The following is a 24,122-nucleotide window of genomic DNA, read 5'->3' on the forward strand; positions in this document are numbered from 1 at the left end:
TAACTCACAGCAGACAGGCAGACAGCTGTTCAGAGTTCATCTTCCTCTGACATGACCGAAGGGCTGGGGGGGGGGGGGGTGGGCAAAGAAGGAAAAAGTGGACATGGAAAGTGTGTAAAGAAGGATGAATATAAGGACAATCTTGCACGGGGTGGAAGATATTTTTGAATTAGCATTGAAAACCATTCATTTATTACACGCATGCGGTGAAACATTAGCGCACATGTGACCCAATAACGCAAAGGAATTTCATGATGAATATCTATCCATTTTTGAAGGTTGGCATTTTTTGGGGCAACAGCTTTTCGGTTGAATATGTCGACGGACGGGTAGTTATAAAGTCATCAAAATATGCGGCGCCTTCTAAAAAAATGCAAATCCAAGCATTGATGACGCACTGGATGTTGTGGCTTGGATGGAGGATTTAAAAAGAGTTTGAAAAAATGAAATGAACCATAAAAACTTTCAAAGTCGTTTGCGACAGGTTACTGTTTGCACGGTTTCGGCTAATGAGGATTTTGATTCCGTTCTACCCAAACGCTGTCAATCCATATCAAGACTTTTTGACCTTGGCTGAGCTGAGGTCTGCGTTCTGTTTACTAGTTTACTACATCTAGTTTTGGTATTCATTTGAGAAAAAATGTAACTCTACAACCTACGTTTCTATTGTCGATCGCGTACTGATGCGAGTCATTGTTTACGTATTCTACTGACCAATCACGTTGGGCCGAGCCAGGCCGGCGTTTTCGTTTTGGCTCAGTCAGCGCTCAACTGCAACCGGTCTGACCTTTGCGAAATGACATCAAAGCGTGCCGCTGATCAGCTTCATCAAGGACCACCGTGACCAGCAGCCAATCAGCTCACATCTCCTTTAAGGGGAAACAGGCGGGGGCTGGCGTTCCACAGGGAAGGTGCATACATACATGAATGGAACATTTTTTTTCCTCCATTTGAACAGTTTGGAGTATAGATGTTCATAACATACTAGAAAAGGTTTTTCAAATCTATTGGGCCACCTGTCATAAAGATCCAGCATCATCACATTTTTGAATGCAGACTGAATGAATTCACACATTTTAGATCGAAAGCTACATTAAATTCCATCACTAAAACTCCCTATTGTGTCCCAAAATGCAAGGAAATAGCTATAATTTGACATATGTATTTTACTTTTGGGGTCCTGCACTTTTACATGCATATTTATCAATAGAGAATTTTCTTTATACTGTAATATATTGACAATTATCAATGCTGTTCATTTAGGGCAGCTGTGGCATGAACATTACGTGGGCTGCTGCTCAAAGGCATTTGGGAAGCAATGTCCATAGTACAAAATTAATACTACTCCAAACTGTAATGTTGTCGGTTTTGGGTGTGGTTTGGATTAGTTTTTGTTTGCTTTGTGTCCACCTGCTCCCGTTTCCCCTCCTCCCTTGTGTCGACCAATCAGCTCCCTCCAACCCCTCGCGTCTTGTCCAGGTGTTCCTTCGTTGTCTCGTCAATCTCTGTATTTTTAACTCCCTGGTTTCTATCAGTTCTTGTCGGTCCATTGCTCATTGGCCACTGCTTGTTGCCTCATTGTGTTACGTGTGTGTGTATTTTTATCCTTTGTTCTCTTTATTTTCCCATGATGCTTTTAAGTTGTTATCATCCGGGATCTTTGTGACACTGTTTTATACTTCATACTTTTAAGTCCTTATGATGTGACGCAGTTTCCTCTAATGCTCTTGGGTCCGTGTGACGCGAAGTCTTTGTGTCCTTTGTGACGCGGAAGTCTGACATGTTTCAAGGATTACCTATACAAGGACGAGAAAGACGGACAACGAGGCTTCTTCATGTCACGACCTCGCCGCTGCTCTGGGAAACTACGCTGCTCGGAACGCTAACCACACGGATGCCTGCTGTCTTTCGTTTTTGGACCGGCCGGAACTGTCGCTAACTTGGAATACCCGCTGGGACGAACATTTCCTTGTTTGGGAAGACTCGTTCAACATTGGTGACTATTCGCCGTTGTGTTTCAACTACTTGTGTTAGCTATTTTATCGTGTTTGTGTTGTGTTGATGTGTGTGAGGTGAAATTGTCAGAAACGCAATACTTGTCTTGCCTTGACGCATTTTGCTGGTTTGAAAAAGGGGACATTAGTCTGAATTCATAGGTAACAATTGTGTTTGTGAAAGTCATGCCACATCTCATCACGTTTATAGTTTTGGTTTATATAAGTCATACTTTGTTACTTTGAGTATTTTGGTTGTTACTTTGTTAAGTTGGATTTTTTTTTTTTTTAGATTCCTGTTTACATGCTTTGCATTCCTGCTTCCCTGGACTTAGTTCCTCCAGTCCTTGCCTTGCCTTCCTGGCCCCGACTATGACAAAAACGTAGCTATTACCCATTATTTATGAATTGGTCAGTAAAAAAAAAAAAAAATCAAATAAATCCCTTTAAGGAGTTGCATCATGTGGATTGTGTGCATGTGATCACTCGAGTGTGCAAAGCGTGTATCAATTGCCAAACAGAGGAAGTGATATAAGATACCGAAAGACCGAAATTGGCATGCGTACACACACACACACACACACACACACACACACACAGTTCTAAAGTTCTCTAATGGCCAATAAAGTCAGGATGTTCGTTCCGCCGGTGCAGCCTCACAAAAACGAAAATTGCCGCCTTGAGTAAATGAACTCTGCTACTTCTACCTAATGAACACACACACAGAACAGGACAGATAGGACGCACATAACCTCAACATGTCTGTTGTAAGCCCTCAGCTCCGTGGAGACAACTGGAACAGGACCGCGTATAAAAATTGTAAACAATCTTAATCCCCAATGTACTCTTTGTGCCTGAGCTGAGCAAGAAAAAGTCAAACAAAGGCCCAAAAGAGAGAGAAAAAAAAAGATGTGCATGAAACCTTCAACCTCCTTATGGGAATCCAGCACAGGTTTCGCATAAGTAACTTGCTTTACCCGAACAAAATGATGAAAAGAAACAGACGCAAATTCCTGATAATTTACAGCCTATTTCCTTCCTGTTCTTCACAAGTATAGGTCAGCTTTAAAAAAAAAAAAAAAAAATCTCATCCTCCCTCAGCAGGTATAAGATGGCGTCCCTCCAAATGATCTTTTGTGGTGTTGCTGCAAAGATGGCTGATCTGGGTGTAGGGGGGTGTGTGTCTCTGTGGGAGGGGTGCTGGTGAGGGGCGTATTTGTGTTGTGGGGGTGTCGGATGCATGTTGAGAATTCCGCTTCTCACTTTTTAATGCTTTCATGTGAGAGAGCACATGTTCGCAGCAGTCACACCTCTACAATTACACTTTGTACACACGTAAAACGCAGTGTGTGTGCGCGCAGTGTTGTTTTACGTCAATAAATGTCACTGTACAGCTGACATATGACTGCACGCAGAGCACTGAAAACGCAGCATTAGTGTGCACAGAAGTAAAAACACACTTGTGAACAACTTTTCCCTCTAGTCATTATCAAATTAGTTTTAAAATTAGGAACATAATATGGTACTTTGTAAAAACAAAGTCATAACATGATCAGATGTAAATAATTTAACAGTTGATGCATTGTGATTTCATTGTGCGCAAACTGTCCACCAGAAGCAGGATAATACAGACAAATGAAGAAGAGTTTCACAACTACTATGAGTGACTAAGTAAGTATTAGTCAATGTTTGCAAAGGATAAAGGATATATGCATGTATATGTGTTGCAGTAGGGGCGGTTTCTGATATGGGCTATATGGGCATCCCTTGAAGGGGGGAATTTGAAATCGTTGTTTGACTACATCCTAATTGGAAAAGTGATAACCATTTTTCCATTTGTCAAACATTTAAGGACGCTAACGTTTGCCTCAAAACATTGCCTCTGCGTGCCATGATTTCCCAAGTCAAACTGTGACTCCAAATTGTTCTGATCAACCCCCGGAGCTTCCACTGCGACTAAGAAAGCGCTTAACTTCATTTCACAGTATCGCTTCAAACATGGAACTGACCTGGACCGGACCCATTCCATTACTGTAGTTCCTGTGGGAAATTGTGAACTAGTTAAGTTCAGCGTTAGATGCAAAAACACATCGCATCACACACGTAAAGTGCATCGTTTTCCTGTTCATCGAAGTGAAACGTTTCGAGGAGTCAGCAGAAAATCAAAAGCATCTTCCAGACACTTTTGACAGTTTAGACCACTTTTGGCAAATTTGGGAGATAACCCTGAAAGCTTATCCCTGTGCACCTCAGCACATTTTGTCTTATAAGATCATTGAGGCAATTCCCTGAGCCGCGCCGGCGCAATCACAAGAAAGGCCGGCTTTGGTCAGTGGAGAGCTTTTAAGGAAAACGTCCGAGGCGGGCGAGAGGCGCGGGTGTCAATGGTAATGTAATCAACGCTCACATTTACCTGCCTCTCACCTTTCGTGCCGCCGCCATCTTAATGTGCCTTGTCAAAGCAGTTTGTTTGGGCAAACATCGTTTTTTTTTTTTTTTTTCAGCTCTTCCAAAGTGAAATATCTGATGGTGTACTGAGGTGCACGGTGTGTGTGTGTAGGCGGTGTACGCCAATGGTGCCAGAACTAGCACTTCGCCTCGGAAAAACGGGGTCGCCGTTTTCGTCAGACATGCGGCGCAGACAGACAGGGCAAAAGGAAAAGCGGCGTCCAAGAGAAACAGAAAACACTCGCTCTCCGATGTGTGGTCAAAAAAAAAAAAAGGGTGTCGAGTGAGAGGCGGCCGCTGGCCTCTCGCCCGGAGAAAAGTGGGAGGGGGGTGGTGGCGGTGGGGGCTCGGTTCAAACATACCTGCCCCGGCCGGGACCGCAACGTTTCAAACGCGGCCAGCTGCGAAGGCACAATTGGCGAGGACGCGGGAGGAGGGAAACATTAAGCTGCAAAGACAGGAAGACGGATGAAGACGAGCAGACGATACAGAGAAGCCAGCGAGGAACGAGGTCGGATCGCCAGAAGAGGAAATGAGACCAGATACGTCCTCTCTGCCATGCATGAGAGCTGCGTGGTGAAGGGAAGGTCTGCACTCACTGATTAACTAGCTTGCTATTGACACGTTATATTCATCAAATTGGCTTCGCGTTGGATGGTAGGAGGTACTGGGATATTCTGTTAAGAGCAATCGTACATTGCCTTACACTCCGTTCACTACTTGTGTCGATTATCTATCGATGATTGCTCGCGCGATCCATTTGTTTTGATCTGTTGACCCGTCGCCACTTGTTTCACAAATCAAATGGAGCCACTCGCGACGTTTGACTCCACGTCAACAACCTAAACGAACCTAAACATGACCACTGCCGACCCGTAGTGAAGCAAAGTTTTCAAAGTCACTAATTCATGGCAGATACAAGGAAAAATTTTGCAGTCACTATAAGTACAACACACCTACTTTAATGACTCCAATAAAGAAAAACTTGTCAGGCGCTGTCATATTTGTGCCTATAAATGTCCACATTTCAGCCTACAAGAACTCCACGTGTGCAAACAAAGAAAGTTCATTTTAAAGACTAAAATGTTTAAATTTGCCTTCAATTAGTTTTCTTTTTTTTTTTTAAACAAAATGCCGATTAAATTTATCATTTTTTGTGAAATTAACAATCATCTTACTGAAAGGAATTGTCCTTTTGAGACTATTTAAAAAAAAATCAAATTTAATAAAGTAGACTAGTGAATGTAAAAAAAGAAATGCAGCCATGCCTCAGTTTCAAGCAGAAATGTCTTATAATTGGTAATACGCAAGCTAGAATATAAGTACACATTTGCACTCGGATGCTCTATCACGCAGTAACGTGAGCCGCCGCTCTACCAAGTGACTAGTAAAGCGAGACCTTCCTGTAATCAAAAGCAACGTCACGCTACAATAAAGGCCGTTCAGTGGCCGCGGGGATGGATACCGCTGTTGGAATGAGGAACCGAAAATGACGGGAAAAGCTGCGGAGAAGAAGAGTTGAAAAAGATGTAATGGAGGAGCTCGTGTTGAGGTATAACATGACAGCGACAACTAAAACAACAAGTTGGTCTCGTTAGCTTCCCTGGGAACCCGTCACGAGATAGACAGATCAACAGATAGATAGATGGACAGATAATGGATGGTGGATCGATAGACTGACAGATGGATAGACGGATGGACAGAGACAGACTGATAGATGCCTGATCGATAGATGCTTGACATACAGAAAGATGGATAGATACTGTAGATTATCAATGGATGATCGATGAATTGCAAGTTCGTTTACAGATGGATGGATGGATGGAGAGACACGAAAATGGACAGACAGAAGGAAAGAACGATGATAAATGACAGACGGACAGTAAGAAAGACAGACGACTGTCGAGATTGATGGATGAACAGTCGATGGATAGCAGACAGACAGATGGCCAGACAGAGGGAAAGATGGATAGACATGATAAATGGATGGGTATAGATACTAAAAAGGTAGATAGACTGGCAGACAGAGATATGTACTGTAGGAAGACAGGTGATTAAGAGACAGATGGGCGGATGGATAGCTACAGTAGATTCATAGAGTGATGAGTGAATGGATGAATGATAGATGTACGGTTGATGATTAGACAGATGAAACTTTTTTTTATAAACGCATAGAAAGAACTTAAAATGGTTGATTGGTACTGGAGGTATGTCAACCACCTCCAAATGCTTAGGTATGAACATCGCGTGGACATCGGGCACACGGCCTCCGGATTGGCAGACTGGGGTGGTGGTCCACCTTTTTGGAAGTGGGGACTAGTGGGTGTGGTCACACTCCTCAGCTTCCCCGGTAAGGCCTATTCAGCGGTGCAGGAGAGGAGGGTCCGTCACCAAGTCCAACGTCAGAATCGGGAGGAGCAATGCGGTTTTCGTCCTGGCTGTGGAAGAGTCGCCCACCTCTATCTACACCCTCAACAGGGTCCTCGAGGGTGCATGGCAGTTCGCCCGAGCAATCCACATATGTTTTGTGGACTTGGAGAAGGCATTTGACCGCACCCTTCAGAGTCGAACTGCTGCTAGTCCGCATTGAGAGGAACCAGACGAGGTGGCTGGGCCATCTAATTTGGAAGCCTCCCGGACGCCCCCCTGGTGAGGTCTTCTGGGCACGTCTCAGGACAGACTGGAGAGACTATGTCTCGTGGCTGGCCCGGGTAGGCCACAGGTCGCGCCCCCCCCCCCCCCCCCTGGAGGAGCTGAATGAAGTGGCCGGGGAGAGGGACGTTACGCTTCCTTGTTAAAGCTCCTAACCCCCTGACCCGATCTTAGATAACTGGAAGAAAGTGAATCGATGTATGGAATAAATAGAAATGATATGGAGCACTACAGAGGGTATGCAAGTGCTCAGGTAATGATTGACATGTCTCTCGGGCCAGTGAGGGATTGACCGCGACTGGACGCATGGACTTAACCAGAAAGTCCAATCATACTTAAATAAAAGCACAACTAATAGATCTGCGATCGGGTTCAGCATCTCGTGTGTGTGACTTCACCTGCCGCTGGCCGTTTGCTCTTGAAGAGCGCTCCGGGATTTGAGAGCCCCGGCCGAGATGTATTTGACGGGAAGTTTAAGACTTGGTGGATTTCGGGCGAAGGAGGAGTCAAGACAACAGAGAAAAGCGTCCTCGGCTCCTCTTTGCGAGATTTTGCCAGGTGGCGTCTCCCAAATGGATCGCACATGCTCCCCCCCCCCCACACCCCAACCTCACTCATCTCTTCCAGAGTGACATAAATCATGTCTGCCCCGAGCAGAAACACGACCGTAATTCATTGGAAGGGAGTGAAAAGAAAAGCAGTTTTGATTTCATCCAACAGAGAGTGCGGCTTCTCTTCACATTGAAAAAGTCCAAGAGAGAAGATGCCGTTGTTTCACTGCGCATTTGCCAGCGCGATGCACGTCTCGGATGGCAGAAGTTCAAGAGCGGCGAAAAAGGACGTTAATCTTTGCTTTAACTTATGAAAAAAAACAACATTATTTTTCAAAGCCGTGACAGCAGAAACACAAGAGCGGATGTACTGCATGGTTATAAGACAACGTTAGATACATAATCCACAATTTTATGTGAGCCGGGACGAGAATTCGGCCAGGACAAATATAATAATTTTCACTTTTTTTGTCCCGTTTTTTTCCATTAATAATGAGAGATAATTATTATGTTTTTTATTGTATTAACTGAAAAATAGCTCACATGAGGCATATTGTTCCATGAAAATATTTAAAGTAATATCTAAATAAAAGTTAAAAATAAATGTTTTTTTTCTGTTTTGCTGGACTGACAGTTTCACAATGATACTTAAACAAACTAAAACAAACAAAAAAAAATCACATATAATATCAAGCAAAGCAAAGCAAATTTATTTGTATAGCACATTTCATACACGAGGTAACAATGTGCTTTACATTTTTGTTTATTGCATGATAATATTGCATGAATTAAGTCGCTAAACTGTTTGTTCAGTAATAAACTATTAAATGGATGTAGAATATGCCGTTAATCATATATACATAATGTATAATATACACATCTGAAGTAAGATAAATATTTTTAAATAAATAAATAAAACAATTATATTTATTAATACATTATTATTATTATCAATTATATTTATTACTTTTAAGGGACAATGTGGTATATAGTAAATAAAAATATTTTAGTCATAAGTACATGGAAAAGTTATTTAATTTTTTTGTAAAACAATGCATAGATTTAAAATAATAATAATATGTTTTATTCATCATATAAATACTTGTATACTAAATGATAGAATGAATTGTTTAAAAGTCCAGTCAAGCTTAAAGTGATCTGAAATGCTCTTTGGTACAACCACTAAAATGACGTTTGATTTTTATTAGTTTTTTTTCCCCCTGTGAATAAAATGCGTGCCAGCGGTTCAACTCAAGACCAGCGCGATCCCCCAAAACCCTCCAATGGTCGAAACACACGGCGGATTGTTCCCGTGTGGCTCCTCCCCCCTCCCTGCCCACTTAAATTAAAGGTTAATTGCGGCAAATACGCACCCGTTCGTTTCTCTCTTTCTCTCGTCCGCTACACGCGGCAACAACAGCAGCTTGTGTGTGCGTGCAGGCCAGCGGAGGAGATCTGGAATTTATCAACTTGTTCAGGAAATGAGAGCTGAGCTTTAGCTAACTCGCCTGTGTGTGTGTGTGTGTGTGTGTGTGTGTGTGAGCTGCTGCAAAACCAACATGTGGCACTTTGCACACTCGTGAAAACAGAAGAGAATTTCTGCGCTCCCTGTGTCATTTTTAATCAAGAATATGATCCCTCATCCCATCTGGGCTTTTCTGAGTTGGCGGGCTCACACACACACACACACACACAAATATTGGCGACAATGTGCAGGGTGGCTGATGCCGAGACCACCGAGTCTACGCTGGCTGTTGTTGGCACAAGTGACGCCCGTGACGAATTTTATACAGAAATCAGCCATGAAAGCAAAGATGAAGGAACGCTGTGCTAAGCTAGGCTAAATATTCACAACGCCGCAAATGGGCTTCACTTGCCAAACACTTCCAGGTACTCGACTCACTCAGCCGTTAAAACAAAGTCAAATGGTTTGACGTGTTGGGGTAGCGAATAATTGCACTGCAATTTATAACTAGAACATAAAACTGTAAATAAATATACTGGGGCGGCACGGAGGATCGGCTGGAAACCATTGGGCTCGCATTTCTGAGGTCCCGGGTTCAATCCCAGAATCCCTCTGTGGAGTTTGCATGTTCTCCCCGTGCCTGCGTGGGTTTTCTCCGGGCACTCCGGTTTCCTCCCACATCCCAAAAACAGGCAACATTAATTGGACACTCCAAATTGCCACAAGGTGTGATTGGGAGTGTGGCTGTTTGTCTCTATGTGCCCTGTGATTGGCTAGCAACCAGTTCAGGGTGTACCCCGCTTCATGCCGATATAGGCTCCAGTACTCCCGCGACCCTTGTGAGGATAAGCGGCTAAGAAAATGAATGGATGGGTGGATAACTATACTCCTTGTATGAAATGATGAACGACTGTACGTACTGTAGCATTTGCGTGTTTGGCCGGTTAGCCTGCGTGCGAGCGTCTGGAAGTGAGTTGTGGACGACGGTAGCTCTTTGTGTCATGAAACGAGAAAATTTTCCTTTTTTGTTGCTTCCCAGGAACGGCGGCGCACCCGCCGCCTGCGACGGCCCCTAAATTGGGCCACTCAAGTCAAGGTACGACTGCACAGTATAGACAGTGTTGACATCCTGACGAGTGCGATTCGTCAAACTCATGAAAACATCCACGTTCTGTACGTAACGACGCTAGAACTTCGTTCGATTGAGTGATTGCGCAATGAGCCAGATTAAAGAATGAAGCCCCCGGGCTGCACTTTTCCCACCCCTGATTTAGTGGCTAAATCTTTCTGTCAGAGGCCGCCGTCGCGTGTGTCTGTGCCTGTGTGTGTGTGCGTCGCAGGCCAGAGGTCATTAAGATAACATTCGGCGGACCACCTGCCGGGAAGCTCACTTTGCTCAATACATAAGTCTCATCTCACCGCTCTCCGCGTCTTTGGTGTGCGTGTACATTGTTTAAGGTTTAGTGGTGTACCTGCAGCGAACAGGGCGCAAACGTATTTGATTACTGATAAAAAAAAAAAAAAAAAAAGAACCGCATGCAGAAGGGGCGGCGAACATGCGCCAGTCGATTGCATCAACATACGGAGGAGATGAAAACATTTCTAGGAATATGAAATATAAGATGAAAGCTGCCCCAATGGGGAATCTATAGACATAATAAGTAAAAGCTCATCTGATTCTATGATTATTATTCGTCATAACGCTTTTAGCTACACAATCTATCGGAGGAGTTTAAAAAGTGCATCATCTTCTTTTATAATAACTTTATGGATTCATTGATTTACTGGACATAATGTTTTTTGTACAATTATTAAATGTTTGCTTATAAATACAATTACAAAAAAAAAAAAAAAAAAAGTATTGAATCGTTACAGGCGGCACGGTACTCAGCTGGTAAAGCGTTGGTCTTACAGTTCTGAGGTCCCGGGTTTGATCCTTCCCCCTCCCTGTGTGGAGTTTGCATGTTCTCCCCGTGCCTGTGTGGGTTTCCTCCGGGCACTGCGGTTTCCCCCCACATCCCAAAAACATGCAACATTAATCGGACACTCTAAATTGCCCCTAGGTGTGACTGTGAGTGTGGCTGTTTGTCTCCATGTGCCCTGCGATTGGCTGGTGACCAGTTCAGGGTGTACCCCGCCTCCTGCCCGTCGACAGCTGGGATAGGCTCCTCCACTCCCCAGAACACTTGTGGGGATAAGCGGCTAAGAAAATGGATGGATGGATAATCATTACATTTACTTCACTATGAGCTGCAGTTTGATATTGTTAACAAATCTTCAAAAAATGACTTAAGATGTTCAATGACAGTCAAGTTTACTGTCAACGTAAACATAGAACAAAAACACGCGTTTACAACCACATATCTTTGCTTTATACCCAGCTAGCTTAATGCTGACGCATCCTGTAATGAGAAATGCCAAAAACATGCTAGAAATAGAATGTATGTGGCAGTTTAAAACACTAGGAAACTGATATTAGAATAGAAATGGTGCAGCAACACACAGAGACAACAACACCCTTATCATCTGTGAAAAACTAATGTTACTGCACCTTATTCAGTCTCGTACAGTGAAATTCATTTATCTGTATCATTGCAGAATGCACGAAAGAACAGCACATATTTTGTCATCTTTTTTTTTTAGGAAAATGGGGCTATCATACACAATGTGTGTTTCTTTCGAAATGGACAAGCCGAAAGAAACACACATTGTATATGATAGCCCCATTTTCCTAAAAAAAAAAAAAAGATGACAAAATATGTGCTGTTCTTTAGTGCATTCTGGAATGAAATGAAATTCACACGCAATTCAAAGGGGAAATAGAATTTGAAATGGGTGCGTTTTGAGTTACAAACGTGGCCACGGAACGAAATACACTCGTATTTCAAGTCGCCGCCGTACAGCCAAGAAAAAAAAAGAGCATCCGGTCCTCATTTTTTTCGCCACCCTTTCTTCCACGAAACGATAAAGCGGTCACGGCGCTAAGTTATGAGGCACTTTTGAAGCGTCTGCACAGGCCAGTAAATTTGGGGGAGACCTTCGGGGGGCCTGCTCACCGGTGCACTGGCTATTGCTATACATCATGTGGCTGTACGTCAGTCGCGGATGTTTGCGCGTGTGTGAAGTTTGGGGCAAATCCACATTTCATAGTCACGCATATTTGTTGCCTTTGACGTCAGCTTTCAAGGACACACAAAATCTCCCCAAACAAACGACTTCAACGAAAGTATACGGTACACAATCTCATTTCTGCATGTGTGCACAGTTGATGATTCAAGCAGGGTCACAAATATTGAAAAAAAAAAAGGGTTTGATAATGATATAAACTACTTGAAAATCATTTATAAACAGTTAAGATTTCTGACAGGTTTGTATTTCATGATTTCCATTTGTCCCAATTTTTTTCCCTTAACAAAAAAATGCTTTAATTCATTTAAGATGTTTGAAATAACACCTTTTTTTTAAAAAAAAAATTACATCTTAACATACTTAACTTTCATATATGCATAAAAAATATCCCAAACACTCTATAGTATAAACAACATTTTCGTGATATTCACTTTTTTTTCCCCCCATCAGAGGTCACCAAATAAAAACAAAATGAATGTATTCATCCTTTGAGGAATTGCGTGATAAAGAAACAAACAAAAACAAGATTTCATCTTCATAAAATCTAAAACTAATATAAAACCTTTCCGGTGTCAAAGTGTCACCACTGTAACACTTTTTAGGTTTGTCTTAACTATGCAGACTGTTGTCCAAAAAAAAAAAAAAAAAAAAAAAAAAAAAAAATCAACTTTTAGGTAGAAAAATGTGAAAAAAATGGAAAAGATCAATAAAACTTAACTACTCACTCTTGGACGACGTGTGACTTTCGCTGAAGGAAGTTGTGATTCCTCAGCATCATGAAAATTTTAAAACAAGTCAAAAATTGATCATTTGGAAAGAGTGCAGAACTAAACTAAAACTACTCACCCTCACGAGGTTTTGAGAAAGGGGAGAGATGGTGGTGGCTCACAAAAGCCGGTCAAGTTTTTCTGCAGTTTCTTGACTGTCATACAAAGATGACAATTCAAAAGAAAAAAAAATCAATTTCGTGTACTCACTGTGAACTTTGATGATGCGTGACGTTGGTCAGAACTCTTTGCGGTTCTCTTTCAGCCATTCTTGGACACTTCTTCTTTTGCCATGTCGCACCGAGCGCCACGGACAAAGAAACATGTACCGTCCCAGATCGCGGAATATTCCGTGTCCTTCGCTAGACCGTAAATATGAAGAATTTGACTACATTGGGCCAAAATTATATTTCATCATCATTCTGTTATAGGGGTGCTGCAAAGTTTGTGTACCCTGAAACGCTTTGGGTCAAATTGGACGCATGTTTACTAGAATTGATGCAGTCTAAATCAAGAAGAAATCTTAATGAAATGTTCAAAAACTGTTCGAGCTTGAAAGCAGTCGAGAACTGTCGGCGTTGCCACCACTTATGCAGCAGAAACACGCACCTGCCACTTTCTGCCCCTCCCCCACCCCCAGTCAAACTCAAGACCTCTAACGTTAGCGTACTCACCTGCTGCACCGCGCAGACCAGGTCACGGAACCGTTGTGATTACAAGTCCTCCGAGTGCACTAATAATCTCACAAACGTGTCGGCGCTTAAGTGTTTTAGACCAGTAATAAAGAAAACTAGCGGCTGTGCAAGCAAAGCGGACAATCATTTTGATTTACTCGCTCGGCACCCGTCTGGTCTTTTTCTTCTGCTGTTCTCGCTCCGGCTTTTCCCGGACACCTGCGCGCATCTCGGGTTTCGGCCGCGGCCCTGAAAAATAAATGCGGCGCCGCGATCGCTTAATCCGTTGGGCTCCACGCGGGGACGCCGCCTCGGCCGCCGTCCCCGTGCCCAGACGACACCCGGGTAGGGATGTCGGCCTTTCGAAGGCTAAAAAAGGAAGGAGGAATTGGGAGTAATATTTGGTGGTATGTATTTACCGTTGTACACTTCAGTATCATTTGAAGAATATGGAAGATTGCTGTCACGTGTAGGGAAGTGACGCATGAATAATATGGGAGACTTATCACATTTATTCAGGACACAAGGACGGATCCGCCCTACCCTAAAAGTGCAGCCATACACTATAAAACAATTCAGGAGCTCGTTGTCACACGCTGGAAAGCTAAAGTTTAAGAATCTGGTTTAGGTTGAGCCCAGAATTTATCCTCCATAAGATCATGTTTTGTCTCGTTACTCTGGCCCATAACCACAAACGGTTGAAGAATGCGGGATACTCTTGTCACGGGTCGGACAGGTAGAGAATCAGGTTTAAGTTCATTTTAGGGAAAAGGGATTTCATTGATTTGGTTAAATGGACTGTCCGCACAAAGACGCTAGTACAAACTGAGCGTGTGTGTGTGTTCAGATGATACCCTATACAGCAATCAGTCTGACCTCCGCTTCGGAGTGAACGCTCCTCAATGATTAATGGATCTGCCTCCGTGCTCAGTCGCCAAGGCAACTAGAAACCCGATAGCCCTCAGGAATTTGCTAGCCGGCCCTCAAACTTTAACTGCGTGTGTGTGTTTGTGTTGCTAGGACGTGGTTGGGAGGCAGAGGGTAGCCAAATGTGACTCTTTGGAAAGATGGAGCTGATCTGATCCTGATGGAGCGATGACAGTTTTCAAGCGCCCCTATTGTCAGTCATACTGGCTCAAGGCGAGACCAGTCGAAAGCTTAGCTATCGCCTTGATTGATTTTCAGGTCGCACTCTTTCCCCGTCACGGCCGTCACCATTTATTTTGCATTCTAGAAATACAGTAGCTAGTGTTTTGGAACGGAACAAAAACAGCATACGGGATATCGCTGTCACATGAACGACACAGAAAGCTTAGAATCTGATTTTGGTTAAACTTGATGTTACTTTGTTGTTGTTTGTATTACTTCAGAAAAGAGTTTGACACTCTACCTGACAAGAAGAATATGGGCCGATAGTTGTCGTGCAATTAAAAACAGGCGTAGCTTGCGTATTTGCTGCTCATTTAGGTCTGTATGTTTTCCTGTATGTTTGTCGTGTACAGCTCCTCAAATGAAGTGCTTGTGGATTGTTTGCTTCATGGATCCACTTAACGCCATGAAGTAGCCCCCCACACGCCCACCCCCGCCCTTCACCGGGTACCGATCAGCTCAATGAGGATTCGTTAGCCAACAGGTAAAGTTAGCATCGCTATGTTAGGAGTAAATTCCTCAAAATTTCTTCACAAGGGGCTCGTTGCTCACCATCTAGTAGTGCTCTAAAACCAAGAACGCAGACGAGTGACTGACAAAGCGAGGGTATCGGTGATGGTAAACGCAGTCTGACAACGTCTACCGTGACACTTCCTGCTGTGGTCTCACAACGGATGGGAAATTTTAGCCTCCGTCTTAGCTTGATGCATCAGTAACTTTGCCCGTGAATCTTCATTCTTCGCTCTTTGAACCATATGGGAGGAAAAAGACAAATGCTGGTCAAACTTTAAACATTCAAAATTATCACTGGACAAAGCTGGAAGAGGCCATCTGGTGGAAAAATGTCAAGAATTGAAAGAAATTGAAATCTTAACATGAAGGCTTGCTTGTGGGAGCAAAAATGCCATTTTCAGTGGTTTTCCATGGAATGTTTTTTTCTTTTTTTGGTCAATGCAGTAATCCCTCTCTACGTTGTGTTTCATCCGTCATGGTCTCGCGGTGTTGCGGATTTATTTCTTTTACAGCACCCGGGAGAAGTATTTTAAGGTTTAGGATACATCTTGCTATTTTGTAGGTTTTCACCAATCGCGGGTGTGTCTATAATGTAAACTTGGTGATAAATGGAAGATCACCCGAATACATCTTTTTTTTTTTTTTTTTTTTTTTAAGGCTGGTTTCAGGAACATGGATGACAATATTAGATTTGGATGACAAGCCTACAAGCTGCGACTTTTTTTTCACGCTTCCAACCCTGCGGTTTATGCGGTGATACGGCTAATTTGTGCATTTTTTTCAAACGGCCGCAAGGGGCCACTCGAGCGGAAAAGGTGAGAGTGAGACCGGTGGAATATATGTGCCGAGGAAGTGACTTTTACCGGCCCTGTTAGTGCTGCGCTAGCGTGTTGCTGCTGCGTTACTGGGATGTCTCAGTGATATTCACCGGTAAGTTTTATTTTAACCGGCCCTGTTAGCATTAGCGCTAGCGCGGCGCAAGTGTGAGTACTAGCTTTAGCACGGCACCAACGTTAAACAGTCTTTCTTTGTAAATATCTAGTGTTTCAATGTGGGCACTTGCGGCTTTTACACAGCTGCGTTGTATGTATCTACCAAATGGTATTTCCTTTACAAATGTCCTCGGTGAGGCTTATAACCAGGTGCGCTCTAGTAAGTTTCTTTCGGCTTGTCCCGTTAGGGGTCGCCACAGCGTGACATCTCAGATGAACGCTCACATTTGTTTGGCACAGTTTTTACGCCGGATACCCTTCCTGACGCAACCCTTCCTGGGGAGTAGAGGCCCCAGTGAGATATGAACTCACGACACCTGGTTTACCAAACCAATGCTCTAACCTCTGAGCTCCGTAGGCCGGGAATTACGGTACATTCATTCAACGCAGGCAAAATGCCTCGAGAAAAATTAACGTCCCGTAATGTCACTTAAATGTGAACATCTCGTTAAGTAGTATTTCACGTGCTCGGCAAAGTACTTTGTTTTCACGTTTCCCAGCATTTAATGCCGGTTGTGCTGGGGATCTTTCACTAACTTCAAAAGGAGACTCTGAAGAGGAAAAACCTTCACCGTCGCCTCGACCTTTCAGAGTGGGAACATGGACATGCATGCGAGTGATGTTTGACGGCTGCTTGGTAAACACGCTCCTGGCTGACTTTATTAGTACAGAGTGCTGGAATTCGGTCTAAAGAACCGAGGTGGCCTGTGAAAAGACCTGCGCTGTACAGTCCAACGCAGGTGTTGTAGTGTTGCGGTCCACTGGAAGAAATGTTTAGCGTCTCATGTGTCAGAGCTACGACCTGAATTAACTTCATTTATATTAAGACCATCTAGCAACAATTTTGCATTCTGTTGCGCTCAAACCAGGAGTTTGGGTCCCATAACCCGGACACATAAAGACTGTCACCACGTGTAGGACGCAAAGTTCATATCATGAAAACATATAGCATTTTATTTTTTCAAATGTCTTTGTATTTAAAAACGGTCCTGTGTAAATTGAGGTGACAGCGGGAATTTTTAGGAGCATTAAGGCGTAGGAGATATCCAGGTCGTTCGCTACTACAGTACGACTGGACAATAAGCGCAGTGTGGCAAAAGCGGCTTTCATAGCCGCTCGCTGACAAATTTACAGCACTGACTTCATGCGAGAAGGAGCTGCCGTGTTTGTTCCTGAATGCAACTTTTCAAAACAAGCAGCAGGCATCAGGTGACGTCCAGGTGTTAAATCAGCGGAACATTTGACACTCCTTCTCATCCCAAATAAAGACGCTTCTGTGAGTTTGGCTAGGAGAGCCTAATTAAATGTTTATTTTTGGTAAGTGTGAGCATGTGTAATGAAATGATCTCTGGGGTAAACAAAGTGTATTCGAAAGTGTGTGCGTGCGTGCGTGTGCATGCGTGTGTCGTGTTACCAGATAATTTGTCGGAGCCCGCTCGGACACGGTGACCGTCGGCTTCGGAACGAATCGATGATTGGACCTGACGCTCGCCGATGAAGAGCAGATTGTTATGTAGTTGAGCGGTTTTACATTCAAAGCCGGTCTGTCGGGCCGCCTTTCACACCGAGCGTGCTGATGAGCGCCCCGAAATTAGCCGTAGTCATAACACCGACATGTCTCAGCCTCGTTTCTTCATAACGGCAGAGGACAAGCCGCAGAGCCGTGACCGCAACGGTCCGCTTTTGCTGGGATGTCAGTTTCCTTCCAGCATGTGTGCGCTGTTACTTGCCTGATTACCAGCGTGCATACGTGACCCGATTTGCCGTCCGACCCGACAAGATTATGGGAGTTCATTTTTATTTATTTTTTAAATCTGTTTGAGCCAAGATATGAAAACACGGTTCTGTGTCAGATCTCTACAGTCTGAGATTTGGTGGTGAGGGAAACAAAATGGAGATGTTTTGTGGCAACAGAAATTTTTTTTTTACATCGAAATCTTGTCATTTCATCCAATTGAACTTTATTGAAGTTGTGTCATCTCTATTTTCTTAAGATTGATTGATTGATTGATACTGTCAACTTAATTCATTTGAGTCAAGAGATATGAAGAGCACAAGAGATAGTTGTCCAATGGAGAACACATCTTGTCCCTCACCTAATAGTTTCGGAAGAATAAAGTATATTGGTACCAAAGCACAAGAAGGCCAGCTCAATTACCTGCACTTACACTTTTTTTATACATATATATATATATATATATCATTCTTTTGGAATACACTGCAGGCATGGCTTTAAGGAACCGGTAGCGTAGGTTCATGATACACTAGGGCACGTTTTGACTGAACACATTCCGGTTGTGTCACTGCTGGAGGGACGGAAGTTCATCCTAAACCGAGCCCCCCCGTGGACCAAAACAAATGAATAAATCCCAACATGTGTCAATGAATCCTGATTCTTGCAAATATTTTCACGAGCATTTTTTCCCCAGTTATGAAATTAATTTCATTTATCTCTCTGTACTATGAAATAATGGATCCAAAACATCCAGTCAAAACCCAATTTTTTTACTCACATTTGACTGCTCTTCCACTCACTACTCCGCTTTATTTTATTTACGCCAAAAAATAACGACCGTAATTTCCGGCCTATAAGCCGCGACTTTTTTCACACGCTTTCAACCCTGCGTCTTATGCGGTGATGCGGCTAATTTGTGCATATTTTCAAACGGCTGCAAGGGGGCACTCAAGCGGAAAAGGTAAGAGTGAGACCGGTGGAATATATGTGCCGAGGAAGTGACTTTTACCAGTATGCATTTTTTTTAACCGGCCCTGTTAGCGCCATGCCAGTGTCAGCGCCGCGCTAGCGTGTTGCTGCTGTGTTACTCCCGCGTCTCAGTGATTTAGGTATGCTTTTTTTAACGGGCTCTGTTAGATGCTCTGCTACTGTGCTATTACCGTGTAGCTGCCGCAGCTGTTTTTGTTCCCCCCCCCCCCCCCCATCAGGCCTGCTTAAGCTAAGGTATCAAAAACTTTGAAAACTCTTTCTGTGTACTGTCTGTCTTTGTAAATATCTCGTGTTTCAATGTGGGCACTTGCGGCTTTTACACAGCTGCTGCGTATGTATGTACCAAAAGGTATTTCCTTTACAAATGTACTGGGTGAGGCTTATAATCATGTGCGCTCTGTAGGCTGGAATTTACGGTACTGTAAAGAAGAGAGCACCTTGATTTTACTTCATCATAATGAAGCAAATGCGGACAGCCTCTGATATTTTACAAAACATTTTCACAATAAAGCGGTCAAGATTGGGTGAATATATTTGCTATGAAACTGTAAAGTAAAACAAAGTTGACATCCATCCACCGATCACAGGCTTTTATCTAGCAGTAAAAGCTGACACCTGAAGCATGTAAACAAACATTTTCTAAATATACAGTGATTACTGTAAAAACAGGTTTTGATAATACTTTTTTTTTTTAATACGGCGATACCTTTTTGTATTCACCTATTCCATGTACGGTTAGTGCAACAAAGTACCATTACGAAGACATTTTGATGCAGCATAGATATTTCATCCCCCTCAAATGTGCTGAACTGTCATTGGCAAAATATCACTTATGTCGTACAAGTTGCTCTGCAATCGAGTTAAACGCAGCCACTGTTTCCTACTAGACTAGAAGTCCAAAACAACCAAAGCTCGTCTACTTTTAAGACACAATTTGACCAATAAAACATCCCTTTAAAGCGCAGCTGGGACACAACAGCGCAGCTTCCATTACAGTCAGTAAAAAAATAATAACGGAGTGAATAACAGCAGTCTTTTTGCACTTCTTTGCTGTTGTACGCGCACTGATTTTTTTTTTTTTTTTTTTTGCACATATGGAAAAATGAAGTGGCCGAAAAAGCGCCGGTTGGTGCACGTGTCTATTTTTTGCTGAGAAATGAAAGGCAGCGAGGGGCGCAGCGCTTCGACCTCCGGCCCTAATCAGGTTACATGATTAATGAGGAAGGGGAGGCGATACTCGGGGGGGTGGCTTGTGTTGTATTAAGAAAATGTGTGTTTGAACCCAAAGCGGCGCGCTAATGCATCAGCCATCGACTGGACACCCGAGACGCGGCGTAAGCCGAGAGGCGCTGCATCGATTCGCCCCAAAACTCGCTCGCTTTCTCCTCCGAAGGCCAGAGGTGGTGGAAGTACTTACATGCTGTCTTTAAGTAAAGGTACAGATACTTGAGGACATAATTCAACCCGGATGTAAATGTACAGACTCTAGGTGAGTCCAAAAGTAAAACTGAATTCTTTCAGACAATTAAATACAATACCTGTTTTGGAAACAAAAAAATACTTCTCAGAACGCAAAATTTTCTTTCTTTTGGTAACTTGAGTTGTCCTCATGCTGAGAACACCCCCCCCAAAAAAAAAAAAAAACAATAAATCACAATCACACAATTGTTCGGAGCTAGTTAGCTAGCTAGCGTTGGCTTGCTTTCGAGCTAGCTAAATGCGTTTTTTCAGATTTGAATCTTTTGAACACTCAAACCTGCTGATTTTGAGGCTGGCACAAGACATCATGTATTTGACACAAATGATTCTTGCATCCCATGATCTCAAATAATGACGTCACGGATGTGGAATATCTTGATTCTCTGAATCCGTTGAAATCATCGTCAATACTCCCTGATTGCAGCCATTTTGTTTTAAAGGCTAACCAGAACCAAAGACCTCGTTCAAGATGCAGCTCGACGGCCGTTGACTTTACCTGGATTTACTGGATGCCGTTCTTACGTGATGTCACCATCCGTTTATTGTGACCAAGTACGTAGTAAAAAGTACACATATGTGCTTTCAAATGTGGGGTGTAAAAGTAAACCGTCTTAAATTGGACTGGGGAAAGCGACTGAGCCTGACCACATATCAAGAAAATCCTCGAATAGCAGCGGTCAGTCAAAAAGTGATTACAATTTCCAATATAAATGGTTTAAATTATAAATATACTACAAACTATGATATCTTAACAGCTAGGAAGAAAGGCTCATAACTTTTGAAACACAAAACAGTCACAAAATGAATCAGAGCCAAAGTGCAACTGTACTCAAGTATAGATACATGCAAAATCTACTCAAGTACAGTACCAAATTATTTGTACTGCCACCACTGCCAAAGACCGGCTAACATTTCCATCACACGTCTTCTTTTTTTTTTTTTTGCTCGATCCAATCGCCCCGTCGCTCCATCCTTAATCTGTCAGCCAATCTGCCGCTGCCGCACAAAAGCATCACTGTTGTCTGCTTTTTCGCTCCGACGCGACTCGAGTTCACTTCTGGCTCGGCGGCCTCGGCCGACGCTCGTCCCGCGCGAGCCAAATGCCGAGCGCTGGTTTCATCTGCGCCTGATATATTAGCCAGCGCTGCCTCGTCCAATAAAGACGGCGTCCACTGAGTGGGCAGAAACATTAGCTTGTGGGCGTCAGGTTTATTCATTAATGATATATTCCGGCATTCCCTTATATAAATAAATACAAAAAAAAAAAATCATTAAATGGTTTCTGTGTGAACGGCCGCAGTTACGCCTCGGCAAATAACGCGGTGACGCGAGCGAAAGTGTCTGTTGCGTTTTTCACCACGAGGCCAATTAGACGCTTTGAAGGCGGGGTCGCGCCCGAGCGCTAAGCTTCCGTGGCGATGAGTGATTAACCCAGACTTTTAACGCAAACACCGCCGCTGCTCATCTTACCCAAAAATAATATTCACGCCGGCGTCTTTATCAACGGCGGCCTTTGTGGTGCGCTGATACACATCCGCTTGTTCGGCCCGGCGGAGTACTGTTGAGTCGGCTGATCGTGGTTCTGCAAAATGACAATCGAAAATAGGTGGGAAATACGAACTCTCAAACCGGGTATAAAAGTACTAAGATTAAAGCGGGGTGCCCATAACTGATAATTATTACTGAGGGGGCATTTTTCCTCCATTCTGGTCAAAGTTAGCAAAGGCCATAAAGTCGAATATCTCAAAATGATTGTCCGAAGTCATTTTTGTCGTGGGCCACATTGCAGTTACACTCTCACTCAGTGATGACTGTGAAACCACAAAAATATTTAACCGCCTCATCATATTGACACATGGAATTCATGAACTAGTTTTGGAATCAGAAATGAAGGGTAATGAAGGGTTTCCAAGTGCTGTTGATGTTTGGTAACACAAAAATGCTTGCAATATCTCATCATCATTTATACAGTGAAGAAAATAAGTATTTGAACACCCTGCTATGTTGCAGGTTCTCCCACTTGAAACTCCATGTTTCTCAGCGACATCCCAGAAACCTGTCTGATCTAGAGAAGATCTGTGAGGAGTGGGCCAAAATGCCTCCTGCATTGTGTGCAAACCTGGTGAACAACTACAGGAAACGTTTGACCACTGTAATTGCAAACAACATTGTTTTTCTCAAGTCTTCAAATACGTAGTTGCAGCCATATCACAAATAAATCATTAAAAAAAATCCTACTTGTGATTTGTGGATTTTTCATTTTAGATGATCTCTCTCACAATGGACATGCACCTACGATAAAGATTTCAGACGCCGGCATGATTTTCTAAGTAGGAGAACTTGCAATGTAGCAAGGTGTTCAAATACTTAATTTTCTTCACTGTGTGACATGACAGTTTGAAATTTTGGTACATATTTTGACAAAAATCATGGAAGCTGATACGCATGATTTGCCTTCACGGGCCACATAAAATCATGCAGCGGGCCAAATCTGGCCCCCGGGCCTTGAGTTTGGCACCTGTGTCCCAAGTGATTATCTGTTAGTGTAGAGTATCTTAGACAAGATTTTTCTTGCCCAAAGTGATGGACGCACACATAGTGATAAGTGAGCAAAGTATGAGCCCGATCCTCCCTTTGCGATGAAAGCAATCAAAGGCCTGGCGAGGGAAGCGCTTTCCAAAACGCGTCAACGAACGGTGTTTTGGAGGGAGACTCCCGAGCACATTTGAATCAATCTTTCCGATGACAAATTCTTATTCGTGCGGTCAACACCGGGTTGCGCCGGGCCAGGGGCCTCCGCGACTGGGACGTGAAACAGAGTGGTCGTAAATGAAGAAGTGACCTGAAGCTCGCGCTTTTGCCGGACACGTGATATTCACCAGATCATCCGCTGCACTGTCTTCTTCTTCTTCTTTCGGCTTGTCCCGTTAGGGGTCTCCACAGTGTGTCATCTTAGATGAACACATATTTGTTTGGCACAGTTTTACGTGTGATTATGAAAGAGTGTGGTGCGAGGCCAGAGAGCGAAGGCATTACACTTCTCGTCCCGTACCTGTAGGAATGCATTCTAACTGTGTATCCATCCATCCATTTTCTTTGTTGCTTATCCCCACTAGGGTCACAGGGAGTGCTGGAGCCTATCCCAGCTGTCAACAGGCAGGAGGCGGCGTACACTGCCCCAATCACACCTCGGGGCAATTTAGCGTGTCCAATTAATGTTGCAATGTTGAAACCGGAGTGCCCGGAGGAAACCCACACAGACACGGGAGAACGTGCAAGCTCCATACAGGCGGCGCCCGGTGTGACGGTCTGAGCGCTCCCCCGTGCTTAAAAGTCCTCTTGGGATTAATGCGCATCCACGTAGAATTTTTGGGATTTTTCTATTTTTTCTACATCCGTGCCAGTCTGAAACCTCCCCATCCATGCTTCTTCCGCGCGTGCATTTCGCTAGGGAGGTCTCACAAAGCCGAACAAATAGAATGAAAGAATACTGAAGAATGTTGTTTATTTCTCAACTGGAAAGCACGCTCCACCATTGAACAAGAATCCACAGATGGATTGTTCAGGTATGGGTTCGGGTGATA

At 43.5% G+C, this 24,122-nt stretch overlaps 1 long non-coding RNA gene across 1 annotated transcript; it reads left to right on the forward strand.

Annotated features, from left to right (window-relative positions):
* The first annotated feature begins 1,556 nt into the window (after positions 1-1,556).
* On the forward strand, positions 1,557-22,736 carry LOC133510055 (uncharacterized). The gene is made up of 4 exons (XR_009797503.1): positions 1,557-1,996; positions 15,183-15,313; positions 20,979-21,090; positions 22,549-22,736. It is a non-coding gene; the product is annotated as an uncharacterized LOC133510055 (long non-coding RNA).
* Positions 22,737-24,122: the final 1,386 nt, after the last annotated feature.

This window comes from Syngnathoides biaculeatus, chromosome 12, assembly GCF_019802595.1.
Source record: "Syngnathoides biaculeatus isolate LvHL_M chromosome 12, ASM1980259v1, whole genome shotgun sequence".
Classification (NCBI taxonomy): domain Eukaryota; kingdom Metazoa; phylum Chordata; class Actinopteri; order Syngnathiformes; family Syngnathidae; genus Syngnathoides; species Syngnathoides biaculeatus.